This window comes from Sminthopsis crassicaudata, chromosome 3 (genome assembly GCF_048593235.1).
Source record: "Sminthopsis crassicaudata isolate SCR6 chromosome 3, ASM4859323v1, whole genome shotgun sequence".
Taxonomy (NCBI): Eukaryota; Metazoa; Chordata; class Mammalia; order Dasyuromorphia; family Dasyuridae; genus Sminthopsis; species Sminthopsis crassicaudata.
The window spans coordinates 589,003,953-589,025,705 of NC_133619.1; the positions used below are offsets into that span (position 1 = coordinate 589,003,953).

Genomic DNA, 21,753 nt, shown 5'->3' on the forward strand with positions numbered 1-21,753 from the left:
GAAACTATTCTCTTCTTTTCTTATAGCTCTATAATATTCCATTATGTTCATATTCTCTGTTGTGTTCCCCAAGTGATGGAGATAACCCTTAGCTTCCACTTCTTTGTTGCCACAAAAAAATCTCCCATATTTTTGCACAGATAGGTCCTCTTCTTCTTTCTTTGCCCTTTCTATGGTATAGACTGGTATAGTGATATTGGGGGAATACCTCAATACTGGTGTTTTGGGATGTAGTAGTATTGCTAGATCTGAGGAATATAGCAGAGATGTTTATTATACCATTACTGTTTGATACAGTGCTACAAATGTTAGCTATAGGAATATGACAAGAAAAAGAAATTGAGAGAACAAACAGGAAAAAATAAAAGTCTTTTTACTGATATATTAGTTTAGAGAATCCTAGAAAGTTGGTTAAAAAGTTAATTGAAGGGGGTAGTTAGGTGGCTCAGTGGATAGAGTACAGCCTTGAATTCAGGAGGACCAGAGTTCAAATCCGACCTCAGACACTTAACACTTCCTAGCTGTGTAACCCTGGGCAAGTCACTTAACCCCAGCAAGGAGGGGGGGGTGGTGGTGAGTTAATTGAAACAATACCTTTAACAAAGTTCTAGTATATAAAATAAATTCCTATAAATTATCAGCATTTCTATATAATAACACCAAGGTCTAGCAGGAAGACAGAAAAGTTCAATTTAAAATAACTAAAGAATGTATAAAATAACTAAGAGTCTACTGCCAAGATTCAATAACTATAAGAACACAATGACAAAATGTTCTTAAATAAAGACAGATCTGGGCAGCAGAATGGTTCCGTGGCTACTGTCAGACCTGGAGTCAGGAAAACTCATCTTCCTGAGTTCAAATCTGGCCTCACACATTTACTGGCTGTGTGTGATCCTACGCAAGACACTTAACCTTGTTTGCCTTTGTTTCCTCATCTGTAAAAAGAACCATAAGAGGAAATGGCAAATAATCCATTATCTTTGCCAAGAAAATCCTACAATGGGGGTCATGAAGACTCAGACACATCTGAACTAATTGAACAAAAGACAGATCTAAATAATAGGAAAAATATTAATTCCTTATGGGTTGGGTTTTTTAGTTGCTACAGTTATTTAGTTTTGAAAGGAGGTATACTGAAATAACCCACTACTATAATTTTACTATTTATACCTGTAACTAAAAATTTAACTTTTCCTATAAAGTATTTAGATGCATTGTCATTCAGTACTTAAATATTTAGATCGTGATTGCTGCTTTCACTGTTTTTAACATTAGCTAAACCACAACAGATTTTGATTTATTTCTTTATTCTTCTCAATGTAGCTTAGGTCTCTGAATTTTGAACTCATAAGTAGTATATTGTTGAATTCTGCTATTTTGGGGTAAATAGGTGATATAGTACTTAGAGTACTCTAAGTACTATGCTTGTAATCAGGAAGACCTGAGTTCATATGTGGCCTCAGACACTCACTAGCTGTGTGACCCTGAGCAAGTCACTTGACCCAATTCGCCTCAGTTTCCTCATCTGTAAAATGATCTGGAGAAGGAAATGGAAAATTGCTCCAAGAAAACTCCAAATGGGGTCACATAAATTTGGACTCAACTGAAACAACTGATGATAACACCAGCAATCATGCCATTTTACATTTATATTATTAACTGTTTTCCTCCTTGCTGTTTCTCTTATACTTTTTCTTTTTCCTATCCTTCCTTTTCTAATATAAAACAATGTGACAAGTTTGCTCAGGGTTTCAATTCTTATATTATTTCTTCTAGAAATTTCTATTGAATTTGTTCCCAGCATGTTTTTGGTTTTTTTTTTTTTTTTTTTTTTTTTTTTTTTTTTTTTGATTCTTTGCTTGTAGATCTTTTTAGAGTCTAATTTCCTCTGGGTCTATGAGCATCATTGTCATTATTGTAGTTCTTTATGATAGGATTCCCTTTTTTGTTTAATTTTTCCACCCTTCTCAAATTTGGATTGGGAATATTTAGGCAGTGCTTAGTTTGTTTGTTTTTTGTTTGTTTGTTTTGGTTTGTTTGTCTTCTGATTTCTTTGGCTTTTCTCTCTCCAGTATTTGTTATTCTAGGATCTTAGAAACAACTCAGGATAGGAAGCTACAGGCTTTTAATGTTCTCTAAGTGATCTGATAAAGGGTGAGATAAAGGATGAAGACTAATTGCTGCCTTCTTTGTCTGAAGTCTTTAGGGTCCTGATGGAGGTGAAGATCTGAGAAACACAACTGTGGACTTAACTCTAGTTGGAGCTCTAGAAGATTCTTGCTGCCACAGCCAGCCAACTAGAAAGCTCTGAAGGCTGTAGACTCCCTTTTATCTGAGTTTCCTACACTGGTTATTCTTCTGTAGGTTTCAGACCGAGTTAGAGACTGGATCTGAGACACTGTTTTGCTAAGGTTTCAGATAAGATCAAAGACATAAGGCTGCTAGTAATCATGATTACCTCTAGGCACAGATCCTGTTTTCAATATGCACTGGATCTGGGGTCTAGCTCTAGGTTCTGAACAACCGTTAATACTTTTTAATATTCCTTGAAGCAAAGTCCCTCTGTTGAATTCAAGAGCTTACCCTCGAGCTGAATGTCTCTTGCTTCTAGTTAAGACAGTTTGTTCCCTGGGCCTGATAGGATTTCTCTTTCTTTCTTCCCTTATCTGGGCTGGAAAAAAATGACTTGTGATTTTTTTTTTTCTTGAATTTCTTGATTAGGATTTGGCTTGATTCATTTTCTAGATCTATTTTGGAATATTTTTTAAGGGAAAGCTGGCTTGTACGGCTTCTCCCTACTCAGCCATCTTAGCTGGTCTTGACCAAATTATTTTTTGGGAAAATTTTTTTCTATTTTGGCCAATATATATTTTTAAAACTATATATATATATTTTTAATGAACAAAAATCCACCTTTCACCATTATTTCCTGAATTGGAAACTAACAAAAAATAAAACTCATTACAAACATGTGTAGTTAAAACAAATTTCCACTTTGGTGCCCCATCCAAAATTATCTCCTTTTACACTTGGAGCTCTTCATGTCTCAGGCAAGAGATAAGTATTATTTTTCCTTTAGAAATGTGCTTATTGGGGCAGCTAGGTGGGCACAGTAGATAGAGCACAGCCCTGAAGTCAAGAGGACCTGAGTTCAAATGTGGTCTCAGACATTTAATACTTCTTAGCTGTGTGACTCTGGTCAAGTCAACTCCAGTTGCCTCAGTTAAAAAAGAAAAGAAATGTGCTTGGTCATTACAGTGATAAGAATCGTTTGCCTCTACTATATGGTTGTCATTATATAAATTCTGTTCACTTCATTCTGCATCAGTTCTTACAAGTCTTCCCAAGTTTCTCTGAAATCTTCATAATTTTTTACATCACAATAATATTCCATTTCATTTACATATCATAACTTGTTCATCCATTCTTCATTTTATGAACACTTTCTCAATTCTTTGCCATTTCAGCAAGAGCTATAAATATTTCTGTACATCCTTAGAGTTTGTTTTGCTTAGGACTGGTCTCTTCTTCCCTTTAATTCTTTTTCCTTTTCTCCTTTCTCTTCCATTTCCTTTTTAGTGAAATATATCTCTGTACCTAGCCATTTGTGTTTGTATTCTTTGATAGTTGAGAATGATATTCAATGTGGATCACAATATAGTATTTTTACCTTTTTTGTTGTTTGCTTGCTTGTTCCCCCCCCCCTTTGACCTGATTTTTCTTGTATAGCATGATAAATGTAGAAATATGTTTAGAAGAATTGCACAAGTTTAACCTATATTGGATTGTCTCCAGTCTAAGGGAGAGAAGGGAGGGCGAAAAATTTGGAACACAAAGTTTTTTTGCAAGGGTGAATGTTGAAAACTATCTTTGCATGTATTTTGAAAATAAAAGGCTATTATTAAAAACATTTTTTTAAAGTGAAAGAATAGGAGGGAAAAAAGAGAATAACATTGAAATATCAGTTCCCCCATTCCTTCCTTTTTTGTATAGATGTCTGTGCACTCCCAACTTTCCTTTCCCTCTCTATCCCTTATATTTCTCTCTCTCTCAAAGCTAAGACATAAGACCATCACTCCCAGTCCTTGCCTACTGAAATGTCAGTGACTCTTCATGATGATAAGGTTCAGAGGAGATACATTTATTATCTTTTATTTATGAATATAAGCATCTTATCCTTAGCCATATTCATTCATGCTTACTTTTTGATATTATTCTTATCTCCTGTATTTGAACTTAAAATTTTCTCTGCAGCTCTGCTCCTTACATCAAGAATGCTTCTTAGAAGTCCTCTATTTCATTTAAGGTTCATTCCCCCCTTTCTCCTGTAGCATTATACTCGATTTTGCTAGATGAGTTGTGCTTGGCTGTAAGCCCATTTCTTTGCCTTTTGGAATATCATATTTCAAGTTCTTTCCTTCTTTATCATGGTGGCTGCTAAATGGAGTATGATCCTGATTGGCTCCTTGGGAACTTGAATTCTTTCTTTGTGACTACTTGCGATATTTTTTCTTTGATCTGTAGTCTTTGGATTTTGTCTATGATATCCTAAGAGTTTTCATTTTAGGGTTTCTTTTAGAAGATGACTAGTAAATTCTGTTTCTACTTTGCCCTCTGGTTCTAAGCTTTGGTCAATTTTTTAGAAGTGTTCTTGAAATAGAATGTCTAGCCTCTCTTTTTGGTTGGGAATTTCAGCTAGTCTAATGATTTTTTAAAAACTCTCTTCCAGGAATTTTAGTTGAGTTTGTGTCCAAGCTGTGCTTGTAAATGTTTTGCCATTGTTTTCTGAGTTTGTGTCTTGACCTCTATCACCATACTAGCTCTTTATGGTGGGATTTTTGTTTGTTTGTCCTTTCTTCCAGCCTGCTTCCTGTCTTTGGGCTTGGTGTTAGAACTTGGCTCTGCACACTTCGGGAGAGAAGGTGTGGATTGATCCTATTACTTTCTCAGGCATTAAATATAAATAATTAAATACTTTCTCAGGGATCTCAGGAATAGGCTAAGCACCTACCCATGTTGAGTGCTTTGGCTTGATACATTAACCCTATCCGCCAGCTGGAAAGCTCTGCTGGTTCAGACTGACAAAATTGTATACTCCTTTTTGGTCTGTGATTTTTGCCTTAGATATTCTTTGTAAATCAGGCTAGGTGTTGCAGTGAAGATTCCTGCTCTATCTTTGGTTTCTGAACCCCACTTCTGCTGTTCGTTTCAGAACTTCTTTTTGAGGTTCATTGTCTAAAACCTGGGTGATTGCACCACCCAGGTGCATGTTCTCTTTCCAGTCCACCCTGGATCTGTGATTCAGAACTTAGAGTAGGGGGCAACAAAGTTGCCATTTGACACCTTACTCTTGTGGAACCCTGGTATGATTTTGGGGTACTTCAGTATGAATCTGGGATCTTCTCTTGGTTTGGTTTTTTTCTTGGACATCGGAATGCTCTGTTTTCTGTGTACTCCTATGCTTTCTGCTTGTCTGTCTAACTGGGTTGGACAAATGACTCAGTGTAACTTTTTCTGGATTTCGTCATCAGAATTCAGTCTGGTACATTTTCTAAGTCTATTTAAAAAATTAGTGAAGGGAAGCTCAGTGACACGCTTCCCACTTTACCATCTTGGCTCTGCTGCTCCCCAATTTCTTTATTTTTATTACAAATTTGTTACATTTATCTATAAAAAGAATAGAAAAGGGCAGCCATGTATGAAACTGAATCTTCACTCTATATAACCTTAAAAAATTTCAACAAGGAAGTAGGCAACTTGAATTTTCATATTTAACATGTCTTAAGGTCCCATCTGAAATTCTGGTCTTTTCTATTTATTTTTAAGTTACTCATTGATGCTTTTTTTCTTTGGACTAGTCCCTTATTTACTGCTTTCTCTAATTTGATATATATCTTTTTTTGTTCACAGTTGTTTGCATGATTCCCATTTACCCCATACCCTCATTAGATTGCATATTCTTTCAAGGAAGGGAGTTTTTGCCTTTGTTTGGTATTTTCAGTAATAGCTAGTAATAGCTTGCATTTATATATCCCTTTAAACTTTTCAAAGGACTATATAAATATTATCTCATTTTATCTCCACAATAAGTCTGAGAGGTAGGTGGTGTTTATTATCCCAATTTTACAGATGAGGAAACTGGGGCAGAGAGAAGTTAAATCACTTTCCTAGAGCCACACAGCTTGTAAATGTCGGAGACTTGATTTGAACCTCAGGTTTTCTCATTGAACAACCATGTAAGTTAAATTCTTGATAATAATTAATAAGTGATTGTTGACTTTTTAAATGATCATTGTCACTATCTACCTGCCTCCCTCCCACTAAAAAAATCTTCCTTATTAATAGTAATAATAAATAAATAAGTAAAATATTAATTAATTTAATTAAGTAAAATTAATAAGTAAATGTTTGTATGTACATTCCAGGAACTACATTTAAGTACTCTACAGTTATATCATTGATCCTCAAAATCACCCTGGGAGGTAGATGCTTTTATTATCCACACTTGCTAAGGCAAACAGAAGTTAAATGACCTATGTGGGGAGTCATATAATTAGTAAATATCTGAGGCTGGATTTAAATTCTTTCAAAGGCCTTGGCCTAACATCATTCATTGTACCACCTACCTACCTCAAATAAGCATAGTCACTTTAAAAAAATACATATTTTGTCTTAGAAATGGTTTCTCTTTCTACAAATTTAGACTATTACTTCTCCTGGGAGATAAGTGCACATGGTTATCAGTCTTTTAGAGTCATTTCATTTATCATATTTTCCTTTATAAAGTAGCTAATATATAAATTGTTTTCCTGATTTGTATCAGTTCATACAAATCCTTTCAGGGCTTATTAAATGTAATAATAATTCATTATTATTTGGTAATTGATATACCAAAGTTTTTTAAAATTAAGTTAAAAAAAAATTAAGAAAATTCACATATTCCTTCCTGTCCCTTCTACTAGAAAAGAAAACCTTTGTAACAAAAAGGCATATGCTTGCATTATAATTTGTTAAGCTATTCTGCAATTAATGGGAAGCTTATTTGATGCCAGACCTTTGTTATAACAAAACATGCTATTGTAAATTTTTTTAATAGTTGTGTATTTTTTTTTTTTTTTTTTTTTTTTGAGGGTATCAACTAGTATTAGTTTCATTGGGTCAAAGACTGTACCCAGTTTAAAGCATAACCTTTTAAAATATAATTCCAAATTGCTTTCTAGAGTGACTGGATCACTACTCAATTCTACCAGTATTAATATACCTATCTTCCTAAATTCTTTCTAACCACTCTTTTTTTTTTTTTTTTTTTTTTTTTTTTTGGCAGATCATCCAGATTGGTATGAAATGAAACCTCAATTGACTTGGAACATTTTAAAATATAATTGTTGATACCTTGGCTTTTTTTCCCTTGAGAGTTATCTTATTTGTCACTTTGAGCTTTTTAAATCTTTTATAAAAGAGCTCTCCTTATATATTTGACTCAAATTTTTTTTATGAATTTGATTGTGTGTGTATACATATATACATATAATCAATTTTCCAGTATAGAATTCCACCATTAATTTGAATTTATTTACAATTTTTAAGATGATCTCTAGTTAAAAAGAAAAGGGAAGTTTGACATAGCAAGTAAATTCAATTTTTATGAGTTATTGGTCAGAACACCTTTAACTTTCTTGAGATTTCATTTTAGAACCATAAGCTGAAAAGAAGAAATAGTAAGTTGACTCTTTATAATCTTGGAGATATCATACCTATATCAGAGAAACTTACTGCCAAAAAAAAAAAAAAAAAGTTTTTCACCTGTTTACTATTTCTCTTTTAATTCTAACTACATTGATTTTGTTTTTGCAGAAGCTTTTCAATGTCATATAATCAAAATTAGACATTTTTTCTCTCATTCTCTCACTTGTTTAATAACTCTATCCATCCATAGTTGTGAAAGATTCTGTACTGTAATTTAATGTTACCCTTTTATGTCTAAATCATATATGCCTTTTTAAACTATGGTATATGATGTGAGATATTGATCTATACCTTGTTCTTTACCAGTTTTTGTAAAATCCTGAGTCCTTATTTTAGTAGTTGGAGTCCTTAGTCTTATCAAATATTGTGCTATTGATCAACTTTTCTGTTTTCTAATCAGTATCAAATAGTATTAATGATTAGTTTTCTATCAGATATGGTTACCATGCCCTTCACATCTTTTAAATTCTTTGCTTTAAAACTATTCCTTCAGATTAATTTGGTTACCTTTTTTCTACTTTACTGTTTTGCTTAGAGTGGCCTTGAAGCTGTAAATTAACTTAAATAATATTGTTTTATTAATATGACTCAGCCATGGATAGTATCTCTTTGGTTATTTTAAGTCTCTATATGAAAAGTGTTTCGGGTTGTGTTCATAAAATTCTTGTTCAATAAAGTCTCGTGTTTTATCATGCTTATAGGCTTTAAATATTAAATAATAATAATTTAACCTTTCTGCAGGGTATTTGGCCTGATTTCTCAGTATAATTTTCTTTTATTTCAGAATAATTGCTTCCTGATTTTGTAACTGAAGAAATTTAAGACTCTGTCAGTGCCCTTGTTTGAGAAGGTGAATTTTTGGGAGGGATGAGAATTGTCATTATTCAAATAAGGTAAATTGATGGGTCAGAGGAGGAAGTGACATTCTTATTTGGGAGTAGACATCTAATTGTAATAATATTCTTGACTATTCTTGAAAATGCTTGTATTACCTCCTGTTATTCTTTTTACATCTTTAAAAAATTAAATTTCTTTTCAAACAATGAAAAATATACCTCCTTTCCCCATTGCCTTTGCTCCTGATTGAGAAAGAAAGAAAAACTAACCTTTATAGAAAAATAGTCAAGCAAAACATTCTTATGTTGGCTATGTCAAAAAAAAATTTATGTCTCAATCTGCTCTCTGAATTCATCACCTCTTTTTTAAGATATGGATCAGCTGGTTATTTGAAGGCATATTTATTTATCTTAAATATCTATTTTACCTGCAAAACCAGATCTTAAAGAACTTTGAATCCCACAGATTATCCTCTAAATATGTTATAAAATTTGAGTTTTCCAAGACATCTTTCTTATATCAGATATTAACTGATTATTATTATATATTATAATTATATTATATTATATAACAGGAAATTATTATTCCTGCTTTCTCTTTGTAGGGGAGTTTAGGATTTTTTTCCCCTTTTTTCAGGATTTTGTTTTTTCTAAGAAATTGGTTTTGCATTATGGACTGAGTATTTTAGACAGACTTAGAAAGAAACAGAAAAATTCCTTTAATTTCTTTCTGTAATGCTTCTTGATGATTTTTCCTCAGAAAACGTTAACAATAGTTCCTATGATACTGCTGTTAAGAAAAATTTTTTAGAAATTGTTTTTGAAGAATATCTTGTGGCATCATTGTTGACAAACCTTTGTAAAAAGTCTTCTGGCAACAAGTGTGGTAGGTAAAGTGACCAAATTATATGAGGTAGCTTTTTGGTTAAAGGCTAGGCTTGGCTAAAAAATGGGAACATGGGACTAGAATATCGTAGAGTAATATAGGGAAGGGTCAGTAAGGGAAGGAAATGAACATTTATATAGCTCCTATTACATTTCACACATTGTGCTATACTAAGTCCCTTTACATATATTATTTTATTTTATCACAGTCCTGTGATGTGGATTCCATCATTATTTCCCACTTTATAGTTCAGAAAACTGAGGCAGGCAGAGATTAAGTAACTTGATCAGGATCTTCCAGCTTTGTAATTAAGGCTGGATTTGTATTTAGTTCTTACCGATTCCAGGCCTAATGCTTTACACTGAACCTAGTTAGCTGCCTAGGTATGAGAATAGGTCTGAGAGTTACATACTTAGGGATAGGAACTGGACTTGTGATTTTGTTAATAGCAGGCATCCTCTCCTCCCACCTTTCCTTCACCCTCTCTGACCATCAAGCCCAGAGCCTATCTGAGCTGATTGACTGCTTATATGGCTTAGATAAAACAAGATTTACCAACAATGTTCTTGCCAATGAGATGAAGGATTTCCAGGCCTTAAAATCTGCCCAGTCATTGCATTCTAAATTCCTCTAGACCTTAATATGCACCCTGTTTCCATCCTTTAGAGATGCCCTGACATTGTCATCTGATTTACCAAAGATCCCTGGGCCTTGCCAGTTAAACTACTTAGGACTTTCAGAATTTTATATCTTCCTGGTAACTAAACTTTGCTTGTCTTTCCCAGTTAGAGTGCGAACTCCTTGAGAACAGAGACTAACATGATTTCTTTGTTTGTAATCTCAGCCATTAGCAAATGCCTTCCACATAATTAGCATTTAATACATGGTTCTTCATTTATTAATTCAGTAACTCACTGTTAGCATTTTTGTACAATTTATAATTCTAATTATTACCCAGAGTAGAAGGGTCTAACTCATTGTCCAGGCTTCCTTAATGCATTTACTACATTAAAATGTGATTGGGAAATAGTTTAACAAAATAAAATAAAAATACAATATAGGTAATGGTAATTTGATTTTCCAAGTTAAGATGTGGGCGATGTGGCCCACAGAGATTTTTTCTATTTGAGTTAACACTACTGACTTGGAGCACTATGACCTTTTGCTTCTTACCTAGGGTCATATAGCCAATATGATTATAAGTGGAACTGGAGCCGAGATTTTCTTGGCTTTCAGGGCCAGCTTTCTGTTATATGTTGTTTTGCATAAAGGTGATAATTAAATATTTTGGAATTTAGATAATCTAGCAAGTGAATAGAAAAAAGAGAGAAGAAAAGAAGGCCCAGGACAAAAGTACTGGGGAATAGCCACCTTTGGTGTAACTTAACAACTTAGGAGAGCGGAAGTCAGTTAAATGAGGAGTCATGGATAACTGAGAGGTTGAGGACTTTAGAGACCAAAACAATGACTATGACAAGGATGAAAATAAGGAAATTCAGAAGAGGTAGTTGAGACTCATCTACTCCTGCTCATCCTGTGTGATAAACATTTTCTAAGAGGTTCTCCCCTTCCCCAAAAAGTTTGTGTGCTGCTTCACACCCCCACATGGAATGGCAGTTCCCTAATTTTTGCACCTGGTACACACAGCTACAGGGAAGGGCAGCAGTCAGAGGAGGTATGGGGAAACAGTATTGGAAGAGAGTGGGTTCTGTTAAAACAGGAGTTTACAATTGGTTTGGGGAGTTGGGAATGTACCAGCCTACTTATCCTCTGATTAGGTATTCTTTCCTTGGGCCAATTCCACCTGAGGCCTCACTGCTATAAAGCATGGGTAGGAATTCAGGGGGGTAGAGAAAGAACAGGCATTTTAGGCAAAAGGTATTGGCTTTGCAAAAGCATAAAGTTGTGCAGGTAATTTTAGAGTTGGGAGGAAATATGAAACTATTGAAGAGTTTGGGGTTTTTTGTTTTTTGTTTACTTTTTTGTTCTGAAGTTAATAAACATCAACTATAAATGTTCCATTATAGAATAACAGCCAAAAATTTTTTAGTATAAGATGCTGTGAATTTCTATAGACTTTTTTGAAGCATAAATTAAAATGAGCATGGTAATACTATGAATGAGGGACCTTATAGCTGATAGAGAACTGACTTTGTTTTTTATTTATTTTTATTATTATATCTTTACAAAGCATATGCATGGGTAATTTTTTTTTTTTTTTAACATTGATCCTTGCAAAACCTTATGTTCCAAATTTTCCCTTCCTTCCCTAGATGGCAGGTAGTCCAATACATGTTAAATATGTTAAATTATATATTAAATCCAATATATATATACATATTTATACATTTTTCATGCTGTACCGGAAAAAGCTGATCTAGAAAGGGAAAAAAAAAAAACCTGAGAAGGAAACGAAAAATGCAAGCAAACAATAATAGAGTGAAAATGCTAAGTTATGATCCACACTTAGTTCCCATAGTCTTCTCTCTGTGTGTAGCTGGTTCTCTTCATTACTGGACAACTGGAACTGGTTTGAATCAACTCACTGTTAAAGAGAGCCATGCCCATCAGAACTGATCATCATATAGTCTTCTTGTTGACAGGTATAATGATCACCTGGTTCTGCTCATTTCACTCAGCATCAATTCATGTAAGTCTCATCCTGCTGATCATTTCTTACAGAACAATAATATTCCATAACATTCATGTGCCATAATTTATTCAGCCATTCTCCAGTTGATGGGCATCCACTCAGTTTCTAGTTTCTTGTCACTACAAAAAGAGCTGCCACAAACATTTTTGCACATGTGGGTCCTTTTCCCTCCTTTAAGATTTCTTTGGGATATAGGCCCAGTAGTAACACTTCTGGCTCAAAGGGTATGCACAGTTTGATAACTTTTTGAGCATAGTTCCAAATTGTTCTCCAGGATGGTTGGATTCATTCACAACTCCACCAACAATGTATCAGTGTCCCAGTTTTCCCCCATCCCCTCCAACAGTTGTTACTTTTTCCTGTTATCTTAACCAATCTGAGAGGTGTGTAGTGGTATCTCAGAGTTATCTTAATTTGTATTTCTCTGATCAGTAGTGATTTAGAGCACCTTTTCATATGACTAGAAATAGTTTCAATTTCTTTGTCTGAAAATTGTTCCTATCTTTGACAATTTATCAATTGAAGAATGGCTTGATTTCTTATAAATTTGAGTAAATTCTATATATTTTAGAAATGAGACCTTATCAGAATCTTTGAATGTAAAAATGTTTTTCCAGTTTATTGCTTCCCTTCTAATCTTGTCTGCATTAGTTTTGTTTGTACAAAAAAGTTTTTTAACTTACTGATCACAAAATAGATAATTTTGACTATATTAATAGTCTCTAGTTCTTCTTTGGTCTCAATCCCTTCCTCCTCCTCAGATCTTACAGGTAAACTATCCTATGTTCTTCTAATTTATTTATAATCTGGTTCTTTATGCCTGGATCATAAACCCATTTTGACCTAATCTTGGTATAAGGTGTTAGGTGTGGGTCAGTGCCTAATTTCTGCCATATTAATTTCCAGTTTTCCCAGCAGTTTTTGTCAAATAGTGCATTCTTATTCCAAAAGCTGAGGTCTTTGGGTTTGTCAAACACTAGATTGCTATAGTTATTGACTGTTTTGTCCTATGAACTTAACCTGTACCACTAATCAACTAGTCTACTTCTTAGCCAGTATCAATTGGTTTTGATGACTGCTGCTTTATAATACAGTTTTAGATCTGGTACAACTAGGCCTTTTTCGTTTGATTTTTTTTTTTTTTTTTTTTTCCAATTCCCTTGAAATTCATGACCTTTTGTTCTTCCAGATGAATTTTGTTATTTTTTCTAGGTCAGTAAAATAGTTTCTTGGGAGTTTAATTGGTATAACACTAAATAAATAAATTAGTTTAGGTAGTATTGTCATCTTTATTATATTCACCTGACCTATCCAAGAGCATTTGATTTTTTCCAGTTGTTTAGATCTGATTTTATTTGTATGGAAAGTGTTTTGTAGTTTTGCTCATATACTAGGGAGCTGACTTTGAAATAGGAAGATCTGAATTGAAGTCAGCTTTCAATATATCCTTTCTGTGTGATGCTGGATATCCCCTCAGTGTTCTTGGCAACTTCTAAGTTTATAAGTTTTGAAGGTGTTCATCTGTATTAGTAGAGGAAGTTTCCTGACTTGGGAGTTCCTTATGCCAGTGAAATCATAGGTCCATTACCAATTTCTAGTAACTTAGCTGTTTTCATTATCTGTGTTCCCTTCTATATATCCTTCTTTTTATATTGTTTTCCTTTTCCAATTTATTGTTCTCCCATCCCTATGGGGTGAACTATTGATTATAACAAAGAACAAAACAAAGTAGGAAAAAAATGCAGTTTAGCAAAATCATCTAGCACCTCAGCAAAGTGACAATATTTCACATCCCAAATCCTCTATCCACCTCTGGGAAGGAAGAAAGGGGAGGAGGCATGGTTGCTCATCTCATCCATCTGTGGGACCAAACTTACTCATTACACAACATTCAATTTCTGAGGTTTGGAGAGACTTACATGAACTGATGCTGAGTAAAATGAACAGAACCAGAAGATCGCTGTACACTTCAACAACAACACTGTATGAAGATGTATTCTGATGGAAGTGGATACCTTCAACATAAAGAAGATCCAACTCCACTTCCAGTTGATCAATGATGGACAGAAACAACTACATCCAGAGAAGGAACACTGGGAAGTGAATGTAAACTGTTAGCACTACTGTCTATCTACCCAGGTTACTTATACCTTCAGAATCTAATACTTAACGTGCAACAAGAAAATTGGATTTACACACATATATTGTATCTAGGTTATACCGTAACACATGTAAAATGTATGGGCTTGCCTGTCATCTAGGGGAGGGAGTAGAGGGAGGGAGGGGAAAATTTGGAAAAATGAATACAAGGGATAATGTTATAAAAAAAATTACTCATGGATATATACTGTCAAAAAAATTTATAATTATAAAATTAAAAAAAAAACTTAAAAACATTAAAATTCTGGGTTTTTTTTATTCTCTCCAGTTCTAATATTATAGTCATTGTCTGAATATTGTTCTGCTTATTTTGCTTTGATTCAATTTCTCATGCTTTTAAAAAAATCATATTCATTGTTTTTTATGGGTCAATAATATTCTATTCATTTCCTGTACCAAAATATCCATATCTCTTTCTGAATCAGTGAATATATATTTTGTATCCAGTTTTTTGCTTACCACAAAAAGTGCTGCTATAATTATTTTGGTGTGCATGGGATTTTTAAAATATAATTTCAGATGGCTTTTCCATAAGGGTTGGACCAATTTATAGCTCTGCCAACAGTGTGTTAAGTGTACCCATCTTTCCCTCCAAGAACTATTTCCATCTTTTGTCATCTTTGCCAACTTGCTGGGTATAAAGTGAAACCTCAGAGTTGTTTTGATTTGCATTTCACTTATTGGTGAAAAGGAACTATTTTTCATAAATATGTTAATTATCTGTGATGCTTCTTTTGAGAATTATTCTTGTAGAATGTCTCTTTGTTTTAATAGCATTTATAGACCAGTATTGATTCTGATTAGTTTCAGTGAGCATACAGAATTTCATAGCCATCTTTCTTTATATCTATTCATGTTGTCATATTACAATTAATTGCCACTGCAATCTTTTAGCCAACTTGCTTTCAAGAACACCATCATCATAATGGGGAATCAGCAAACATTTGTCAAATTCCTGCTGTTTACTAGGCACTGTAATTATTTATTTTAAAAGTTCATCGTTATGGTATAAGATTTTTATAGAGCTGTAAGATTAGAGATTATCTAGTTCACAAACCACATTTTTAGTATGGAGCCCAAAGAGGCTGGATAATTGATCAACTAAACCTTAAATGTGAAAAACAGTAGGAGTACTGTGCCAATACAAATGTGGTTCTAGCAAATTATCAGTTTCTGGTATGGAAATGGAAATAAGTCTTAAGAAAATATAGGAGTCCTTGGAACTGTCATTGCTCCTAATTTTGTTGGCTAATAGATAACAGAGCTTCACTAAGTTTGTAACATTTTTTCTGATTTTGAGAGAATTTAGGCCTGCCTCTTTAAAAAGTGGAAACTGGAAGGGGTGGAGTTTGCCCTGTCATCAGATCCAGAAAGCAGTTCACTAGTTGAAAGCAGGAAGGAAATGTGACCTCTTTCAGGCTCTCTGCTGGAGAGAAGCTATCCTTAGTTCTCAGTGCTCTAAGACCTTTTCTGTAGCAACATTGCTGGAGTTTAGCTGAACTCTCTTCTCAAAGCTTTCCTTTCTTAGATGAATGTGCACTTTGTAGTTTTCCTGTAGGTGAGTTGCCCCAAATTCAAGTGAAAAGTAAAGTTTAAAGGTAAGTAGCTTCTCTTGTCCTATCAATTAATACTTCCATTTTCTGGAGAATTATATTGTCCATAAATGAAGTGGGGTGAAGCATATTTCCTTTCCTAAATCTTTCTTCCTTGAGTGATTTTTAACAACAGAGAACTTCAATGGGAATGGAACAATTCTTCCAGAAAGTTCCAATCAATCATTAGGCTATATTTATTATTTCACTAGCATAGTGATAAAGAAAGTTCCTAATTTTGTTTGAATTTATAATTCTTTTGTCAATCATAGAAACTCAAAGCTTGTAAGGGTCCTTAGAGACTATTATTTCAACCCTCTCATTTTACAAATACAGAATAGTGAGGCCTTGAGCAAGGAAGGAACAAGATCATTTTGTTTGGGTAAATTGTTCACAATCAACTGGGTATAAAAGTGACCTCAGTACAGAGTTGCTTAGTGTCTTATTTTTAAAACCTTGCCTGTAAACTGGGACTCCCTTTAAGGGATGTCTGAGAAGAAAGCAAATTTACCCTAAGGCTTACTTAGGCATTGATTTTTGTGGTGAAGGAAGAATAGTGCTGTCAGTGGCCAAGGATGGGAAGAGGATAACATCTGCTATTTCTTAGTTGCTGGGTGGGGCTGAGGGTTACATTACCTAGAATGGTGGAGGGAGAGACAGCTCTAATATGTCTTCATAACATAGCATTTGCTTACCTACTAGGTGGCCAAGAAATATCTGTAGTTTCAGCTTCTCAGACTAGTTGAAAATGAGATTTTAAAACTGTAAATGACAGGAGATGAATCCAATCAGAAGTAGACTACTTTTTTTTATGATTTTTAAGGATATAATGTCCAAAATGTATGACAGTATAATTAGTAAAACTGATTTTACTAATAAGTCAATTGGAGTTTTGAAGAGGGAGTCAGTCTAGTTACCTGGGAGAAAATGAATATTTTCAATTATATGTAGGTTAGCACCACATATTGCTACTTCTTCATTAATGTCAGAGTTTTGATGTGAAAAATTTTTTTAATGTTATAATCCCAATGAAAACAATAGATGGGGTTTAGTATTTTTCCAAGTTTTTCTGAAACTAAGAACTCATGACTAGTCATGTTACCCTCTGGATATTGATTTTAAATAGCATTCTGTACTCTCTTCTCTTTCCTCCCCACCCCCCAATCAAACCCCTACCTTCCAATATATCAAACTGAAGAACTACTTTAAAGGCAGTCATTTCATCAAATATTTGTTCCTTCACTCATTAACTATAAGAAAGGCAAAGTACAGCTAATTATCTATATATGTATCTATTTGGAAAAATGGTCAGGATTTTTTTTTTCCTCTTAAACTTATGGAAAGGTGAGAAATAAAGAATATTAGGTTATTTCTATTTTTCATTGTCAGACATAAGATTTGTTTTTAAAAGTTGAGGTGGTAAATAATTTGCCAGCTTCCATGAATTAGAAGTATCAAATTTAAAAATAAAAATGGAGCTCCATGGAGCTAATAATATTGTTAATCAGATGCTGTTGTAACTTTATATATTAAGTTTTAGTTCTCCTAATAACTTCTTGTTTCACGTGAAGCAGTGAGAAAAATGTTTCTAAAAGCTTTTGACGAAATAACCCAAACTGAAAATGGAATTTTGGTCTGCTCAATCCCAGAATTGGCAGATAATTTAAGATTGTGCTTTTGGAATTGGCTTGAAGTGCCTTTCAGTACAGTGTAGAGTGATTTTATTGGGGTGAGAGGGGTCCTTTTCTCTTTGTGAACTTTTTCTGCAGGATGTTCCAAATAAAGAAGTTTAGCAGGAGATAGATAATAGTGGTTTGCTTAATTCTTTATGACTCTTCTTTTGAAAAAAACAAACTTTTTTTTTTAGGAGCTAGCTATGAAAATGGATAACTTTTATTTCTCTTACCAAAACTTTGCTTGTTTTTTTTTGTTTGTTTTTTTAGTAGTGAAAAATTATGCAGTAAGGTTGGATCTTTTTAAATCTTTTTCCAAAGCTTACTTACATTTTATGCTAAAGTACGAGAAGGATTTAGAATTTGAAAGCTATAAACATTTTAGGGAGTTCCTTGGGCTTTGAGGATTATAGTTTTGCTTTATTTTTATTATCTTTAAGTATTCTTTATTATGGTTGTTTTGAGATAGGTCTGCTTGTACTACACATCTTTGCAGGTCAGGGGCAGCTATAATTATTTTACAAATTATAAATCTAGAGGATATTGATCAGTGTTGAAATGAGTTGTAACAGTTTTCAAAGTACTTAAGTAGTGTTTATTTACTTGAAACATATTAAGAGGTTTAGAAAATTTTAAGATAATCTAGAATAATTTTGACCTTTTAAAAGAGGGTATGCTTTAAAAAAAAATTCAAGGAGAAAGTCTACCTTACATAATGTATTTATTCAGCAAACATTGAAGTACCTACTACGTGCTGGCACATTGGAAAGAACATTGAATTTGGAATCAAGTCCCAAATTTGAGTTCTGAGTGAAATATTTACTTTTACCTCTTTGTAAAGTAGTGGTGTTAATACTTATACTTTGCACTTTGTAGGCCTTTTGTAAAGAAAATACTTTGCAGGTTGTCAAATTGGAAAATAGTGGTGTTAATACTTATACTTTGCACTTTGTAGGCCTTTTGTAAAGAAAATACTTTGCAGGTTGTCAAATTGGAAAAATAAAAAAAAAAAGAGCAGGTTTTTATTGGGGGTGGAAAGAGTAATGGCAAAAAAAATGTTGTTTATGCTATTTGATATGTATATTTCTACTATTTTTCTTTGTAAATTTTAAGACTTGAATCACAAAAATTGGACTTGGTAGAAGCCAGTTTTGTTGTTTATGTTTGCAGATTAATCGGTTGTGAATTATTGATGAGAACTATTGAGTAGCAGGATTAATGCCAGGACATGTTTCTTCTCTCATTTGGTTCCTTGAGGGATCTAGGAATAGCTTTATTGTTGTAGTCTACTTCCTGAACAAAAATATCCAAAGTCCAGCAGTACTCCGTTGCTCCTCTTAATTCTTTTTCACTCCTGCCAACCATCCTTAGGAAAAGAAAGTCTCTAGGGTCAGGAAAACATAGTAAACAGGTGTAGTCTTTCACTGGGGATTTGCTTTCCTGCTGCTGTCTTTTGAAAGGCTCACAATAGTAAAAATCCAGTCTTGTAGGTCTATATTGAAAGTGCTTTTTAAAGGAACTCCCTAATGGCAAGGAAGGCATGTGAATGACTTAGTAGGCTAGTATCATTCTTCAACATTTGTTTTCCTTTGCTTGTTGAAGATTTTTCTCTTTTTATTATCTTCAGTCACTATTGTCAATTTTATTTCTGCTAAGTATTCGTATTTCATTTGGCTATTTGGCATCATGCCCGTGGCATGAGAGGGATAGAAATGGTGTGGAGTTTAATTTGTTACGAAGAGGTGTGATTATGATTGTGGATATTTGTTGTTTAGCAACCTAGGACAAAGACAAGAGAAAGCCAGCCTAGAAGATCTGGGTTCAAATTCCATCTGACACAAACTGGTAACCTCAAGCAAGTCACTTAATATCTCAGTCCTCTGGGCAGCTCTAAGACTATAAGTTGCAGAGAGAGTACCATCCTGCATTGGTAAGGAGGCTTTTTTTAATCCAAGAGTTTCTTGTATTTATAAAATCACAGGCTCAATTCATAGCCCTAGCCTTTAGAAGTCTGGGAATGTTTGTTCTTAGAAGTCAGTGTTATAATTCTTATCTTGCCTTATTCTTTCAGTCTCTGGCCTTTTTTTCTCTTAGTACTATGGATTAAGGGAATGAGAGTGGAAAACCCACTACAGTGACTACAGAAACCTTTAAAATTGGTATGCTTGTGTTACTAATACTATTGAAATAATATCATGTAGCAGTAATCTTAAAAAAAAATATTTTTTTTTTTTTGGCCTATTTTTAAGTTACCAACAGAGATTCTAAATTGAAGTAAAATCTGGACAATTATAGAACCATTTATTTATAACCCTCTATTCCAGCAAAGTAGAGTACTAATGATTCATATTTAAATTGTGACCAGAAAATTAGTTGTAAACAATTCTTTTTTCTTCCTAAACATTCTCTAAGACTTTAATTTTCAGCACAGATTCATTGGTATAATTATTTTCAGTAATTCAGATTGTTGGGAATTGCTGTTGGGTTTCAGCTTTATTTCGACTCTTGATGTGCTTTTTCCTTGATGGGATAAGATTACAGGTCTATTGTTTCCAAACATGTTCACAGTAAATGAAATAAGCAGGTGATGCCAGTCTCTCCAAAAATATGGCTGTCATCTTCTGCCAGTATAGATTCTGGAAACTGATCGACACAAAATAGAGCCAGTGACATTTATAGAGAAAATCTAAGTATTTTTATTCTTTTTATATCTAAGTTACCAGGACAGCTGGTCCTGAAGTGACTTCACACAGGAAATAACTCTGAAGATAGCCTTAGTTTTGGATGTCTAGATTATTTCTCACTGCCATGTTGTACCTTTTGATCCCCTCTACTACAAGTAGTCTTGATGTCAGTACAATGGTGAAAAGATTGGCATATGTGAATTATTTAGGCCAAGAAAAATAGCATTTTATTGTTTAGTAATCTAAATAGAACTCTCTATTTTGAGTTTTAGCTGTTCAAGGAACCACCTGTTTTATTCTTATATTCACATTGCTTTGGTTTCTCAAAATATTCCATATTCTCTAGGAAGATCTTTTGTAGCGAAAGGATACTTTGTTTAGGGTCTATAAATTCATATTCAGACTTGTCCAGTAATATTGCTAATTGATTCTTCTAGAGTAGAACATTAAATAACAGAATCTTAACAGGAGACAATTTCTTTCATAAAACATAGTCCTCTGACTAGATCATGTACTCAATAGGCCTGACATAGCCAAGTCTCTTCTATCTAAACCCTTGATTCTTTTTGTTACTTCTGATCTCATTACTTTCCTGAAATTGTCCTTTCAAAGTTGTCTTGTCAGATTTAATGGTATTTTCTCAGTCTTCGTCCTTCTCTGTTTACTGTTGTATTTGACACTGTTTGACTATTCTTTCTTCTTGGATATACTGTTCTCTGGGTTTTCGTGACACTACTGGTTCCACTCCTACATCTTCTGTACTGCCTCACTGTATACATCATACCCACTAATGGTGGGTGTTCCCAAAGCTTCTGTCATGAATACTCCTCGACTCCTTGATGACTTTCTAAGAGTTTAAATGCAAATAGCTTTTAGACCTATATGTCAAGCCCCAATCTCTCCTGAGTTTCAGTTCTGAATCCTTTAAACTTGACATGTATAAAACAACTAATGTTATTTCCCTAGAAAGCTATCTCTTCCAAACTTCCTTTTTTACTGGTAAAGGCACCATTATACTTTGTCTTCCAATTTCACAATCTCAGCATTTTTCTGGGCTTCACTCTTTTCCTCAGTTGCCAAATCTTGCCATTTCTATCTTCAAAGCATATCTTAGCATCTGAACATTCAACTCCTCCAGATACTTTGATTTGGGTCCTCATTACTTCTTGCCTTCCCCTTGTTTAGATTATTATAACAGCTTTTCATTTGATCTTCCTCAGGTCTATTTCCATTCAGATCCATTCTACATTGATCAAAATAATTCTTTAACGTTGCATTGATTTATTTTTACATTATTTATGCAACTGCCTCACTTAAATACAGTTCATGCACAAGTCAAAATATCACTCATTGATGCTCTTTGAAAATAAAGTAGGAAAAGCAGCAAAAATAAGTATTTATTCATTAATCCCAATATAAGGATCTGATTTGAAAGTACATGCAGCATTCTGTGTCTGTAGCATCTCCTTACCTCTCTGTAAAAAAAAATTATTAAAAATGACCATTGTGAGGAGAAAAAA

At 33.7% G+C, this 21,753-nt stretch overlaps 1 protein-coding gene across 7 annotated transcripts in view; it reads left to right on the forward strand.

The window, feature by feature from the left end:
* Positions 1–21,753, forward strand: part of THRAP3 (thyroid hormone receptor associated protein 3) — an 87,396-nt gene that overhangs the window by 28,456 nt on the left and 37,187 nt on the right. Inside the window, exons 3-4 of one of the 7 annotated variants that reach the window (XM_074305141.1) lie at positions 6,133–6,239; positions 8,534–8,642. The exons of 3 other annotated variants lie outside the window; for them this stretch is intronic. The gene's annotated coding sequence lies outside the window, so the exon portion shown is untranslated. Of the gene's footprint in view, positions 1–6,132; positions 6,240–8,533; positions 8,643–15,694; positions 15,883–21,753 lie in introns of those variants that run through there. 3 more of the 7 variants (XM_074305143.1, XM_074305142.1, XM_074305144.1) reach the window with 3 other exon arrangements.